At 37.7% G+C, this 16,052-nt stretch overlaps 1 pseudogene across 1 annotated transcript in view; it reads left to right on the forward strand.

Moving 5' to 3' along the window:
- Window positions 1–13,931, forward strand: part of LOC308643584 (RNA 3'-terminal phosphate cyclase-like) — a 28,912-nt pseudogene extending 14,981 nt beyond the window's left edge. The window contains exons 3-4 of the transcript XR_014024401.1: window positions 11,130–12,718; window positions 13,613–13,931. The product of XR_014024401.1 is annotated as an RNA 3'-terminal phosphate cyclase-like (transcript). The remainder of the gene's footprint in view (window positions 1–11,129; window positions 12,719–13,612) is intronic.
- Window positions 13,932–16,052: the final 2,121 nt, after the last annotated feature.

The following is a 16,052-nucleotide window of genomic DNA, read 5'->3' on the forward strand; positions in this document are numbered from 1 at the left end:
AATAAATTATTTTTAAAACATCTTAATCCATTTGGGCTGCTATAACAAAAAGTCTTAGACTGAGTAATTATAGTAGAAATAGTAGAAATTCACTTCTCACAGTTCTGGAAGCTGGGACATCTGTGATCAAGGTACCAGCAGATTTGGTGTCTGATGAAGCTTTCTTTCTGCTTCAGAGATGGTGCCTTCTTGTTGCATCCTCACATGATGGAAGGGTAGAAGGTAAAAAGGGACTAACAGATTTCCTAAAAATTTTTTATAATGGTGCTAATCCCACTTATGAAGATAAGAGTCCTCAAGTCCTAGTCACCTCCTAAAAGCACCATCTTTAATACTTTGCACTAGGATTGTTAGCTTTCTGTCACTGTGACAAAATACCTGAGGAAAACAAAGGAGGAAAGATTTATTTTGGGTCATAGTTTCAGAGATTTTAGTTCATGGTCACCTGGCTCCATTACTTCTGGGCCCATGATGAGGCAGAACACCAGGGCAGGGAGCATACGATGGATAAATCATCTCAGTTCATGGCAAACATGAGGCAGAAAGTTAGAGAAAATGGCCAGGGACAAGACATACTCTCCCAGAGCATGCCTCCAAGACTCTCCCTTCAGTTAGGCCCAACCTCCAATAGTCCCTTCAGCTATGAATCCATCAATGGATTAATCTACCACCTCTTTGATAGTTAAAGGAGTAGAAAAGAACTGAGACCTTCAAAATCTGTTTCTGATCTTCAGTGAGATTCCAGGGGTATTGCAGTGATTGATGCACTGGGGACCACACTTCCAACACATAAGCCTTTGGGGGACATTCCAGATCCACACTGTAGCAGGGATTAAGTTTCAATATGAATTTTTAAAATATTTCTTTTTAGTGATCAAGGTACTAGCAGATTTGGTGTCTGATGAAGCTTTCTTTCTGGACCTTTATTTTAATTATTTATATGTGGTGCTGAGAATCGAACCCAGTGCCTCACACATGCTAGGCAAGTGCACCACCACTGAGCTAAAACCCCAGCCCTTCAGTATGAATTTTGGAGAGATACAAACATTCAAACCAAATGAAGTATATATCTAAGATTCTTGTTTTTTCTTTGAAGTGACTGACTGTAAATGATGATGTGTATGGACAGTTTTTAAAAAATTTTCCTATTTCCTCAATCATCTGTATTCCCTGGGGTGTCATTTTTTCCCTTTTCACTTCCATATTTTATGTATAGGATTACCTCAACTGTATGGAGCCATATCTAATAATGAACAAATAGGAAGGTTGCCCGAGCTGACTCTACATATCCTAGGCTAGTTGGCTGGTTTAATTGGTAAGGAATGGGAAAGGAGCCAAATGTCATCAAGAGGAGGCCTTACATTCTTATATCTGAGATGTCTATATCTTTTGGAGCTGATATTTTCTCACCAGGAAGCTTGACTCTTCCTGAGAGTGAAGCCCTGAACACACTATATCTGAATCCCACAGGATCTCTGAACTTATGAGCACATGTGCCAATACATCTCTATTTAAACTGATTTTCATTTGGGTTCTCTGTTAAAGTGAATAGCGTTCTAACCAAAATTGTTTTTCACTTAAACTGAAATAACCCCCCCCCTCTCTCTCTCTATATATATATATATATGGTCCAACAACTTTATAGGTCTAACAGTCCTCAGAGAGTATGAACACATTCTTTTGAATTGATTGTTAATCATCAGTGACTGTTTCAAGGTGATTGGATTATGTGTGAGACATTTTTACTCTCACTTTTCTGAAAAAAAAAAAAAAACAAACGTTTTTGGATCTTAAAAATATACTTGCTAGCCAGGTATGGTATCTATCATCCCAGAGACTCAGAAGGCTGAAGCAGAAGGTTTTCAAGGTTGAGGCCAGCCTCAGAATTTAGCAAGGCCCTAAGCAGTTAAAATAAATAATTAAAGAAGACTGGGGCTTTCTCAGTGGTTAAGCACCCCTAGGTTAAAACAAAACAAAACCAACTTGTTATAAAATATAATCTTTATATATATCCACTTTTCTTTTACCTTTTTTCTTTCTTTTTTTGGTACTGGAGATTGAACCCAGGTGTACGCTAGTGCTCAACCACTGAGCCACATCCTCAGCCCTTTTAATTCTTTATTTTGAGACAGAATCTGACTAAATTGCTTTAGGGCCTCACTAAGTTGCTGAGGCTGGCCTAGAACTTGGCAATCCTCCTGCCTCCGCCTCCTAAGTCATTGGGATGACAGGTGGGCACTACCACACCTAATGCAGAAATTTTTAAAGCACCTGCAGTGTACAAGGCTCTATGGAAGGATGAATGAAACCTCTGTTCCTGAAAAGTTTTACAAACCAGCAAAGAAAAAAAAACACAAAAAAGTAAACATTAGGGAGCGAGGGCCTGATTGTGAAATGGGTGGCATTTGGTCTCTATTTTGCTTAATTTCAGCTAATGTATAATATTTAAATGTCATTAAAGTTGAAACTATGAATGTATCGTTTTTATCATTTGCATTGAGGTAACCATGAGCTGTCAGTGTGTCCTGCAGCTACACACTCCCACCTCCCGGTGGCAGCATACCTAAAAGAAAAGAGCAGCTGCTGGTGTCACAAGTCCTTTCAGAAAAGACACTGGAGAAAAGCAGCGGCAAGGATCATATCAGATCATATTGCTGGAGGAAACAGACGCCTCTACAAACAGAAAGCTCGGTTCTTGGCCCAATGCCAACACAAAAACGAGGACACAGTTTTGAGACAAAGGAAAAGGAAGGTTTATTGCCTTGCTAGCAAAGGAGAAGAACAGGGGACTCCTGTCTCAGAAGCTGTGATTCTGCCCATCAGGGAAAACAGAGGGCTTTTAAAGAAGCTCTTGAAAGGCTATATTCCAAGTATGCCCTGACAGGGGGGTCCCAGGTGTTCCCTAATGGTGTGTTGAAATTCACTTGTTAATTTGGGAGATAGTCACTTCCTAGATCTTCTGGTGACATCTCCTTCCTGTGATGGGCCTGTGCACCAGGAGAGATAACTCAAGATAATCTTATCCCCACCCCCAAGTTTGGGAGGGGGAGAGGGAGAAGAGGAAAAGAAAAACATGTGCCTTTTAAATTTAGCAGCAAGGACAAATTCAAAAGGTGAAGTGGACCACTGTTACATTTCCCCACTGTCAATTTCCACGTGCCATTTCTATGGAAAAATGAATATGACATCTCTAAGCTGCTTCCTGCTGAGAGAGGGTGAAGTTGAAGGGAAGTGACACAAAGTCCTTGTTCTCTTTCAGGTGGGGCATGGACAATTAAGGTTATTCAGCATCTTGGCAGTCCAGAGGTCCATGGTGGTGGTTGGTGGGTATTGGACAAAGCGTATATGGGGCAGGGATCATGTAAAGACAACAATAAACAAGATAGCAAAGCATTACTTTGTTTTGTAAACAATACAAAAGCAATTAGTATTTCAGCCAGTCTCTGAAAACCATAAAGATAGTAACTCATAATTATTATTTTTAAAAATTTGTTATAGTAAAATGCATTTTGACATATTGTACACAAATGGAGCAAAAATTCTCATTCCTCTGGCTGTACATGGTGTAGAGTCACACAAGTAGTGTACTATTACATGTATATAGGGTAATAATGTCTATCTCATTCTACCTTTCTTCTCATCCCCATAGCCCCATTCCTTCCCTCACTCCCTTTCTACATAAACCAAATTTCCTTCATTCTTCCCTACCCCCCCTGTTCCACTATGGAACAACATAAGCATCTGCTTATCAGAGAAAACATTTGGCCTTTGATTTTTTGAGATTGGCTTACTTCACTTAACATGATACTCAGGAGTTCCATCAATTTACCTGCAAATGCCATAATTTTATTCTTCTTTAAGACTGAGTAATATTCCATTGTGTATATATACAATTTTCTTACTTTTAGATGGGAAAACACACTAACAACATGAAGAAACAAGGAAATAAAGCTCCCCAAACAAAACAAGATGCTTCAACAACAGAAGCCATTAATAACACAGTAGAAGAAATGTTCAAGGAGTTCAGATTGTATATAATTCAATTGATATATGAAGTAAAGGATAGTATAAGGAGCGAAATCAAAGAAAAAATACAGGAAGTGAAATACCACTTCAATAAAGAGATATTGTGGGAAAAAAACAAGCAGAAATCTTTAAAATTAAGGAGTCAGTAAACCATGTATAAATTCAATAAAAAGCATCACCAACAGACTAGGGCACTTGGAAGACAGAACCTCAGACAGTGAAGACAAAATATAAAATCTTGAAAGTAGAGCTGAACATGCAGAGAAGATGGTAAGAAACTAAGAAAAGAACATCCAAGAATTATGGGATAACATGAATATTAAATTTAAGAGTTATAGGAAAAGGTGAAGGAGTAGAGATACAAACCAAAGAAATACACAATATTTTCAATGATATACTAGCAGAAAATTTCCCAAACCTAAAGAATGGAATGAAAAATCAAATACAAGAGGTTTACAGGACCCCAGATGTACAAAATTACAGCAGACCCACACCAAGACACATTATAATGAGAATGACTAACACAGAGAATAAAAATAAAATCTTAAAATCTGTGAGAGAAAAAAAATCAAATTACATATAGGGGGAAACCAATTTGAATCTCAACTGATTTTTCAGCCTAGATCCTCAAATCTGGGAGGTCCTGAAATAATATATTTCAAGCCCTGAAAGAAAATGGATGCCAACCAAGACTTTTATATCCAGCAAAATTGTTTCAGATTTGAAGATAAAATTAAAATATTCCATGATAAACAAAAATTAAAAGAATTCACAATTAGAAAACCCACACTACAGAACATTCCATGAGGATGAAGTGGAAAAAAAAGTGAAAAACCAGCAAAGGGAGGATCTACATTAAAGGGACATTCAACCAAATGAGAAACTAAGACAAATCAAAAACAAGAAATAAATCAAAATGACAGGGAATACAAATCATATCTCAATAATAACCTTGAATGTTAATGGCTTAAACTCATCAATCAAAAGACATAGACCGGCAGATTGGATTAAAAAGCAAGACCCAACAATATGCTGTCTTCAAGAGACTCACCTCATGGGCAAAGACATCCACAGGCTGAAGGTGAAAGGATGGGAAAAAAACTTATCACTCATATGGATTGCATAAACAAGCAGAGCTTTCCATTCTCATTTCAGGTAGACTTCAAACCAAAGTTAATCAGAAGAGACAAAGAAGGGAAATACTTCTTAATGGAAGTGTGTGTGTGTGTGTATATGTATGTGTATATATATATATATATATATATATATATATATACTCGCAGGACATAACAATTATACATATTTATGTCCCAAACAATGGAGCATTTTTGTACATCAAACAAACCCTTCTGAATTTCAAGAGTCAAATAGACCACAGTACAATAATACTGGGTGATTTTAAAACACCTCTCTCACTACTGCACAGATCTTCCAAACAAAAACTAAATAAAACTATGGAACTAAATAATACAATCAATAATTTAGACTAACAGACATATATAATATTTCATCCATCAATGAGCAAAAATACTTTCTTCTCAGCAGCACATGGCTCCTTCTCTAAAATAGACTATATCTTATGCCACAAAGCAACTCTTAGTAAATACAAACAAAACAAAACGAAACAAAAAAAACAGATATACTACCCTGCATTCTATCAGACCACAATGGAATTAAATTAGAAGTCAATGATAAAATAAAAAAGAGAAACTACTAACAAATGGAGACTAAATAATACACAAATGAATGATGAATGGATAGTAGAAAAAAATCAACGATGAAATAAAAAAAAATTCTTAAAATGAGAACTCCAGTACAACATATCAAAATCTCTGGGACCCTATGAAGGTAGTACAAAGAGGAAAGTTTATTGCACTGAGTGCATTCATTAAAAGAATAAAAAAAAAATCAAATAAATGGCCTAACCCTAAATCTCAAAGCCCTAGAAAAAGAACAAATCAACACCAAAAGCAGTAGAAGACATGAGATAATTAAAATCAGAGCTAAAATTAATGAAATTGAAACAAGGAAACAATTGAAAAAAATTGACAAAACAAAAAGTTGGTTCTTTGAAAAAATAAATGAAATAGCTAACCCCCTGACCATGCTAGTGGAGAGAAAACTCAAAATTACTAAAATGCAAGATGAAGAAGAAATATCACAATGGACATGTCTGAAATACAGAAGATATTATAAACTATTTTGAGAATTTATACTCGAATAAAATAGAAAATATCAAAGACATCAACAAATTTCTAGAGACATATGACCTACTCAAACTTTAAACAAATCAATTTCAAATAATGTAATAGAAAATGCCATCAAAAACCTACCAATAAAGAAAATCCCAGGACCAGGTGAATTCTCAGTCAAGTTCTACAATACTTTCAAAGAAGAATTAACACCAATACTCCTCAAAGTATTCCATGAAATAGAAATGGAGGGAATTCTTCCAAACTCATTTCTATGAGGCTAATATCACCCTGATACCAAAACCATACAAAGACACATCAAGGAAATAAAACTTCAGACCAATATCCCTGATTGAACATAGATGCAAAAATTCTCAATAAAATTATGGCAAATTGCATACAAAAACACATTAAAAATTTAGTGCACCATGATCAAGTGGAATTCATCTCAAGGATGCAGGGTTGGTTCAATATACAGAAATCAATAAATGTAATTCATCATATTAATACACTTAAAAACAAGAATCATATGATCATCTCCATAGATGCAGAAAAAGCATTTGACAAAATACAGCACACCTTCATGTTCAAAACACTGGAAAAACTAGGGATAGTAGGAACATACCTCAACATTGTAAAAGCTATATATGCTAAACCCAAGGCCAGCATCATTCTAAATGGAGAAAAATTGAAAGAATTCTCACTAAAAATGAACAAGACAAGGATGTCCTCTTTTACCACTTCTATTCAACATCATCCTTGAAACTCTAGCCAGAGCAATTAGACAAAAGAAATAAAGAGACATACATAGGTAAAGAAGAACTCAAACTATCACTATTTGCTGATTATATATCTAGAAGATCCAAAAAATTCCACCAGAAAGCTTCTAGAACTAATAAATGAATTCAGCAAAGTAGCTGGATATAAAATCAACACCTATAAGTAAAATACATTCCTATACATCTATGACGAGTCCACTGAAAGAGAAATTAGGAAAACTACTCCATTCACAATAGCCTCAAAAAAATAAAATACCTGGGATTCAATCTAACAAAAGAGGTGAAAGACCTCTACAATGAAAACTACAGAACACTAAAGAAAGAAATTGAAGAAAACCTCAGAAGATGGAAAGATCTCCTAGACTCCTGGATAGGCAGAATTAATATTGTCAAAATGACCATACTACCAAAAATGTTATACAGATTTAATGCAATTCCTATTAAAATCCCCATGACATTCTTCATAGAAATAGAAAAAGCAACCGTGAAATCTACTTGGAAAAATAAGAAACTCAGAATAGCTAAAGCAATCCTTAGCAAGAAAAGCGAAACAGGAGGCATCACAATACCAGACCTTAGACTATACTAGAGAGCTAGAGTAACAAAAATGGCAGGTGTTGGCACTAAAATAGACTTGTAGATCAATGACACAGAATAGAGGACACAGAGATAAACCCACATAAATACAGTTATCTCATACTAGACAAGGGTGCCAAAAACATTCACTGGAGAAAAGATAGCCTATTCGACAAATGGTGCTGGAAAAACTGGAAATTCCTATGTAGTAAACTGAAATTAAACTCTACCTCTCACTCTGCACAAAAATCGACTCAAAATGGATCAAAGACTTAGGCACGAGAACAGAGACCCTGTACCTAATAGAAGTAAAAATAGGCCCAAATCTTCACCACATTGGCTTAGGATCTGACTTCCTTAACAAGACTCCTAAGCGCAAGAAGTAAAATCAAGAATCAATAAATGGGGTGGATTCAAATTAAAAAGCTTCTTCTCATCAAAGGAAACAGTTACTAACATGAGGAGAGAGCCTAAAGATTGGGAGAAAATCTTTACCACATACACCTTCGATAAAGCATTAATCTCTAGGATATATTAAGATATTAAGAACTCAAAAAACTTAACACCGAAAAGAACACCGCAAAACCAAAAAATAAATAACCCAATCAATAAATGGGCTAAGGAACTAAACAGACACTTCACAGAAGAAGAAATACAGTTGATTGTGGGAGGCCATCCTGGCAAGTGATTTGAGTTACCTCCCTGGCTGGGTGAGAAGCGCTTAGGCACGACTGTGTCAGAGCTTTCCCCACCCTTCTCCAGGTCTGAGGGCTTGACCCAATCGTTGCCCCTGACCTTGAGATGCTGCCCCCCTTAATCTTCATTGGATTGGATTTTCTCCAGAATTTTTTGTTCCCCAATAAAAGTCCACTCCCTGGAGTGTTTCTCTCTCTCTCTCTCTCTCTCTCTCTCTCTCTCTCTCTCTCTCTCTCTCGATAGCCTCTTCAGTAAACCTCGCTACCACAATAGGTGGCTGGAGGCTGGAGCTAGGAGGAGTCGTCCTGGAGCTGGTTTAAAGGTAATTAGAGTCTTGTCTCTGTAATTCAAAACTCCCTGGCTGGGGATGTGGCTCAAGCAGTTGCGCGCTTGCCTGGCATGCGTGCGGTCCGGATTCGATCCTCAGCACCACATACAAACAAAGATGTTGTGTAAAAAAAATAAAACTCCCTAGTGGTTTCTCACGTCTTCAACTTCTTTCATGAACCCGGTGCGGGTCGTGGGCTAAAGTTGATCAACAAATATATGAAAAAGTGTTCAACATCTCTAGCAATTAGAGGAATGCAAATCAAAACTACTCTAAGATTTCATCTCACTTCTTTCAGAATGGCAATCATTAAGAATATAGGCAACAATAAATGTTGGTGAGAATGTGGTAAAAAAGGTAAACTCATACATTGCTGGTGGGACTGCAAATTGGTGCAACCAATATGGAAAGCAGTATGAAGATTCCTCAGAAAATTGGGAATGGAACCACCATTTGACCCAACTCTCTCACTCCTTGGTTTATACCCAAATGACTTAAAATAAGCATTCTATAGTGATGCAGCCACATCAATGTTTATAGCAGCTCAATTCACAATAGCTAGACTATGGAATCAACACCTATGGAATCAACCTAGGTGCCCCTCAATAGATGAATGGATAAAGAAAAAATGTGGTATATATACTCAATGGAATATTACTCAGCTTTAAAGAAGAGTGAAATTATGGCATTTGCCAGTAAATGGTTGGAGTTGGAGAATATCATGCAAGTGAAATAAACCAATCCCACAAAACCAAAGGCTGAATGTTTTCTCTAATATGCAGATGCTAATTCACAATAAGGTGGGGACACTAGGGAAGAATAGCATTACCTTAGATTAGGTAGAGGGAATTGATGGGAGGGTAGGGTACGGGATGTGGGGAAGGAGAGATAGTAGAATGAAGCAGACATTATTACTGTATGTATATATGTGACTACATGACCAATATGATTCTGCAACATGTACACTCAGAAAAATGAGAAATTATACCCCATCTATGTATGATATATTAAAGTGCATAAATGCATTCAATTGTCATGTATAACTAATTAAAACAAATTTTAAAAAATTCCTACTGAAATTCACAACCCCACTGCAGCAGCACTGGCCAAGAGTACCATGATGCCAGCCACAGAGATCATTTTAAATTTTCTAGTAGCCACACCAAGAAAGATGAAATCAAGTTTAGTAGTAATGTATTTTATTCAATTCAATATATGTAAAATATTATCATGTGAGCTAATTATCCATATAAATATTTTACTGAGAATATATATATATATATATTTTTTTCTTTATCCATTCATCTTTTGAAGTGCATCTAGTTTGGTTCCATAGTTTAGCTATTGTGAATTGTTGCTATAAACCTTGATGTGGCTGTGTCACTGTAGTATGCTGATTTTAAGTCCTTTGGGTACAAATCAAGGAGTCGGAGAGTTGGGTCAAATGGTGGTTCCTTTTCAAGTTTTCTGAGTTATCTCTATACTACTTTCCAGAGTGTTTGCACCAATTTGAAGTCCCACCAGCAATGAATGAGTGTATCTTTTCCTCCACATCCTTGCCAACACTTATTTATTATTGCTTGTATTCTTGATAATTGCCATTCTGGTTGGAGTGAGATGAAATCTTAGACCAGTTTTAATTTGCATTTCTCTAATTGCTAGAGATGATGAACATATTAGCTCATAATTATTACAGTGAAAAATAGATTGAGTTTCTCTGTGTTAGGGTGTTAGGAAGATTTGTAGGTCTGTGAGATCAGGCTCAAATTGACTCAGGACAAACCTGTGACTCTGGAGTCCTTTGATGATAGTTATTATTAGGTACTCTCACATAAGAACCCTTCTATGTAGTCTCCAGCTTTACTTATTTTCGGTAGGGCTGATAAAAGTGTACATCTTTAGTTGCATTTAAAATTTTTTTTCTTTTTTTCTAAATGTTCATGTATGGCTCTGCTTTGGCTATGGCTCAGTTTTGACTGACCTTGTTCTATCTACTATTAAGAGTCAGCTAAGACTCCTTAGAGATCACTCTTGGGAACATGTGTGAAGCCTCTTGACTTCTTTTGTCTTCCTCTACCAATTGTGCCATCTGCTAGCATGGGTCAGCATCTTGATGACTACATGTGGCTTCCCTTAGAAGCATTAGGGACATTTCCCTCTCCAGTCACTTTCCTCTTTGCAGAATGTGCACTGGTTGGCTTCCTGTTTTCTAGGGTCATCTTGATCTTCTTGATGAGCAGATTGGGTGACTCACCAGACTTGTAGGACACAGAGAGGGTTCCTGTCTTTCCTTGGATTGTGGCTGACCCTAGAGGGCAAGGGCCAAATATTGGCTGCTTTTCTTCTTGGCCCTTTTACTTCCCTTGACTTTAGTCTCCAAGTTTTTGGTGTAGGCCAGTTTCACCAGTATTAAAGTGGGAGTAATGGATTGTAATTTTACAGTATTTAATTGGGGTCAGTATTAGCACTGGAAGTCAGCCTTATATTCTGTGTGTCTTACAGATGATGACTTATTATTTCCAATTAACTCAGGTTGTTCTATTAGAAGGAGTACCTCTATTCCAGTGGATTGGGTTTCTCTGGAGGCTCAGCTTCTTCTGCCTTTGCTCAAGACACCACAGCCCCGGGGCGTGGATGGAAGTTTTAGAGCTGTGTGGCATTTATTCTTTCTGCTGCAAAGGCCTTGTCCAGCAGGCCAGGCCCCAGGGCGCCCCCATGTCGGGGCAGCGGGTGGAGGTCCAAGGTGGGATCATGGAAGGTTACGGCCAGATCCTCAGGGTCTCCACCGCCCTCAGCTGTGTCCTGGGCCTCCCCTTGCGGGTGCAGAAGATCCAGGCAGGCCACAGCACGCAGGGCCTGAGTATTATGACCGGAAGGCCTCAACATTTATGTGGACTGAAAATGATTGGAGATTTGTGTGATGGGCAACTGGAGGGGGCAGAAATTGGTTCAACTGAAGTAACCTTCACACAAGAGAAGATCAAAGGTGGAATCCATACAGCAGATACCAAGACAGCAGGGAGTGTGTGCCTCTTGATGCAGGCTTCAATGCCATGTGTTCTGTTTGCTGCTTCTCCATCAGTACTTGGTTTGAAAGGTGGAACTAATGCTGAAATGGCACCACAGATCGACTACACCATGATGGTCTTCAAGCCAATTGTTGAAAAAATTGGTTTTAATTTTAATTGTGACATCAAAATGAGGGGCTGTTATCCTAAAGGTGGTGGTGAAGTGATTGTTCGAATGTCACCAGTTACACAGTTGAAACCAATAAATTTGACTGATCGTGGCTCTGTGACTAAGATATATGGAAGAGCTTTTGTTGCTGGTGTTCTGCCATTTAAAGTAGCAAAAGATATGGCGGCAGCAGCTGTGAGATGCATCCATCAGAAAGGAGATCAGAGATCTATATGTTAACATCCAGCCTGTTCAGGAACCCAAAGACCAAGCATTTGGCAATGGAAATGGAATAATAATTATTGCTGAGACATCTACAGGCTGTTTGTTTGCTGGATCATTGCTTGGGAAATGAGGTGTAAATGCAGACAAAGTTGGAATTGATGCTGCTGAAATGCTGTTAGCTAATCTTAGACATGGTGGAACTGTGGATGAGTTTCTGCAAGACCAGCTGATTATTTTCATGGCATTAGCCAATGGAGTTTCCAGAATAAAAACAGGGCCAGTTACACTCCATACACAAACTGCTATACATTTTTGCTGAACAACTAGCAAAGGCTAAATTTACTGTGAAGAAATCAGAAGATGAAGATTACTCTAAAGACACTTATATTATTGAATTCCAAGGAATTGGAATGAGAAATCCAAATCTATAGGGTATTTACCTCTTAAATGATACCCCAGTGATGTATTGCACTAACTTATTTCATGTATACTACAAAACAGCGAATATTATTAAAGGGACTGACTAAATTTGGATATGAAATATGTTCTAGATTTACTGAGAATGCTTCATCAAATTAATCTTACTTTAAATATCTCCTGAGATATGGGCAATAAAATGTAAGAATTGATGGATATGTATGATAGTCAATTTCAATATTAAATTATTAAAATCTTCTTTATACCTGAAAAAAGGGAGTACCTCTGCAAAACACCAACAGGTAACAGTTATACAGTTTACAAGAAAAATATAAAATACAATTCATAATAGCAAAAACATATTCAGTTTGTATAATAGCTATGATCCAAGAAACATAATTTTCATAATCCCAAACCTCACTTAATTATATATTATATCTCCTGTTTATTTCAAGACCACAGTAGTCTTTACAATAAAAAATTATCCTTTGAACATAATTTTAAATGAATATAAGTCTAGCCTATTTTGGAACCATTCTAACATGGAGTAAGGTGAGAGGCAGAGTCCTAACTATGATGAGGTGGGGTTCTTGATAAATCTTAGATAAAGTTTATTGTATTTCTTAGATAAAGTTTATTTTATTTCTGAAGCTGATCTTTGCCTCTTTCTTAAATAGCATTTTACAAAGTTCTCACATATTGGTTCCTGAGTCTATATGAACGTCTGTTAACAAAATACAATATTACATCTGAGACACGAATCAAACAAGCTCCTAACCCCCTTTTTTTTGGGGGGGGGGGAGAGTGGCAAAATGTTTTCATTTTTCACAATGTTAATCTTTAAACAGATTGGACTCTCATCATTCAAAAATACATTCAATTTTCCACCCCAGTGTAAAAAGTAACACAAAATTTTATATACATCTTGTTGATAACAGGTTACTTTTATCCAGTTATAGAACATTAAATGACATAAGTAGCCAATTAAATTGGCTATTTCCATAAATCCAAAATTGCCATTACAGACAACTTTAGTTTGGAGGGAGGAACTGATGTGACTCCATTTTTGAGAAACCAGCATCTACCTCAGAGATGTAGATGCCTGTCCAAGGAAGGGGGCGTGACCCTTGTCCTTGGAAAAAACCCACAGAGCACTCCTGAGCACATACCCACCCTGATGAGTTGTTTGTCTACAGATAACAGGAGAGATCTATGGCGTCAGGTGTCCCTGACTCAGTTAGGCTAGGTGAGAATCCATAACAACCCCCTAGCAACCACCAATCAGCATGAAACAGGGAAAATACCTGGGATGCCAGATGACCCTCCACTAGTTTATGGTGGTTAATAACATGTTGGGAAACCATGTAGTTTAGCACGTACACCCCTCATGGCTTAAACCAATCAGTTCAAAGGAATCCCCCTCTTGTACTAACCAATCACCCCTACCCAACTTGTTCCCGCCAGTGAATGTTAAGAGTTGTTGTTTGATTTTCCCGTGGTGTGGAATGATTTGCTGTGTGATGTTGTGACGTATAGAGTGTCCCCCAAAACCTATAAAATCTCACTGAACAAAGGACCTGGACTCACTCCCTGGGACCGCTGCGTCGGAAATGGTTGTGAGTCCAGGTTTGAGCTTGCAATAAAGACTCTTGTGTGATTGCATTGGATTCGGCTCCTGGAGGTCTATTGGGGTCCTACGAATCTGGCATTACAGGAGGATACTAGCTTGGTAAAGTGTTCTCCTAAGCTTTATATTTTAAAACTTGGATACTAGAAGGACATGAATATATTTAATACATGAAGAAGTAATAGCGTCACAATTGCACAAATGTCCTTATATTAACTAGGTTTAATTTTCATAGCAAAATTCAGAATCCACAGATAATTACAGGTTTATATGGTGTAGGGACAAACGAGGCAAGGCACTGAAGACAGCAGGAAACAGTTTTATTTGGCTCCAGCCAGGTTCAGAGGGTACAGCCTTTGCTGTAATCAATCAATCCCCTGAACCCCGAGTTCAGGGAGTTTCAGAGTAAGGGGAGGGGCTCAGAAGTTCACAATCTGCAGAAGTTCACATAAAAGCAGCTTTTTCTTTCACTGTTCTGAGCAAGTTAACTCTTCAAGGACAACACCTGAGAAGGGGAGAGCTTCATCTCCCCTTTCTTTCCTCCCCCTGCCAGCTGTTATCATGGGCCCATTTGTAACTTATCTTAAAAATGTAGACATCTCTGTGAAGCCCAGCTCAAGGCCAGAGGCCTTGTTTGCACATTTCAACAAAGTACTATACTGGATACATTTGTGAAAAATTAGTAGGGGGTGTCCAGCACCTGGAACGCTGGTATCTTCCCAGCCAGTGGCCAAGTAAAACAGGGCAACACGAAGATAGGAAGTTTATTTACATTGGACTCTTTCTCAGAGACTCTTTTGCTGATAATCCTAAAATCAGCCATGGTGAAGAGGGCTTTTCTGTGGAGAAAGGGGGTGTCACTTTATACAGAGTTTAGCAGTACTAGCAAAAATCAAGGATAGCCTTAAACCTCTTATACATTTAGAGAACAGTGTTAATGATCAGATGTAGACTTAGTCAAAGCAGACATGTATAAACCATTTTTTCAAATGGCAGTATGGCCCTTTTATGCCAGATGCAATGTAAAAAATAGACCCCTTGTTGGTTAAACCTACATGAACTTTCATTTATAATCTTACAGAATATTTAGATAGGGCTCACACAAACCTATTTAGTTTCAGATGCATACATATTTTGAGTCACATATATTTAGGTTATTCATGAAAGTCAAGCCTGGTTAAAATTGGAAGTCATCAGTTTCTCTGACAAAGAAAAATTCTAAAAGCAATGAACATTACACTTGGAATATTTTTTAATCTCTCAAGACTTGCAGAAATTGGTACTCATCAGTATGAGGGTTTTGTTTGTTTTTAAACAGGCAGAATAGGCCTATTGTAGGGTATCAGGCAAAACTGACTCAATTCACATTTTAAAAATTTGTCCAGAAGAGAATGATTCCCCATTAATGCCTCTCTCTTAAGGGGTGACCCCCGACCCCTGCAAGTTATTTTCTCCTAAAACAGAATCTTAGTTCAGATAACATTGATCAACTTTCTCAGGGTCCCTTTCTCAGGACAAAAAGAGCTTACTTAGTTTTAGCAGACCTATAGACCTTTTTCTTTTCCTGGGAGGCACTTACAAATGAAGTTCTTGCCTTTGGAGTAAGACTGTTATCTATACATTGAATTTACATAACAAATTTTATCTTAGGAGAGGGATCAGGACAATCTGGCATATACAAAAAACTGTGACTTTATCTTATTTTCCCCCTAGTTTGAATTCAAGGGGTTGGAGCACAGGATATCATTGACTAGTCTCCCTCATCACCATCATAATGTATCACCTTTAAGCTTTAAGTAGGTTCCCCACTGTCAATTATACCCTGAGATATTCCCGCCCCCATTTCCATATGTCACACATACCCACACCCACACACACACAGAGACACACACATCTTGAAGGTCACATTGATCATACGAAGATTGTTAGGGACCTCTCTCTAGAGAAATCATCAGGGCCATATATGGGGACTCTGGGAGGTCCTTGTATTTAGATCTGTGGGCAAAAGG

The sequence above is a fragment of the Spermophilus citellus genome (assembly GCF_964194105.1).
Source record: "Spermophilus citellus genome assembly, chromosome: 3".
Classification (NCBI taxonomy): domain Eukaryota; kingdom Metazoa; phylum Chordata; class Mammalia; order Rodentia; family Sciuridae; genus Spermophilus; species Spermophilus citellus.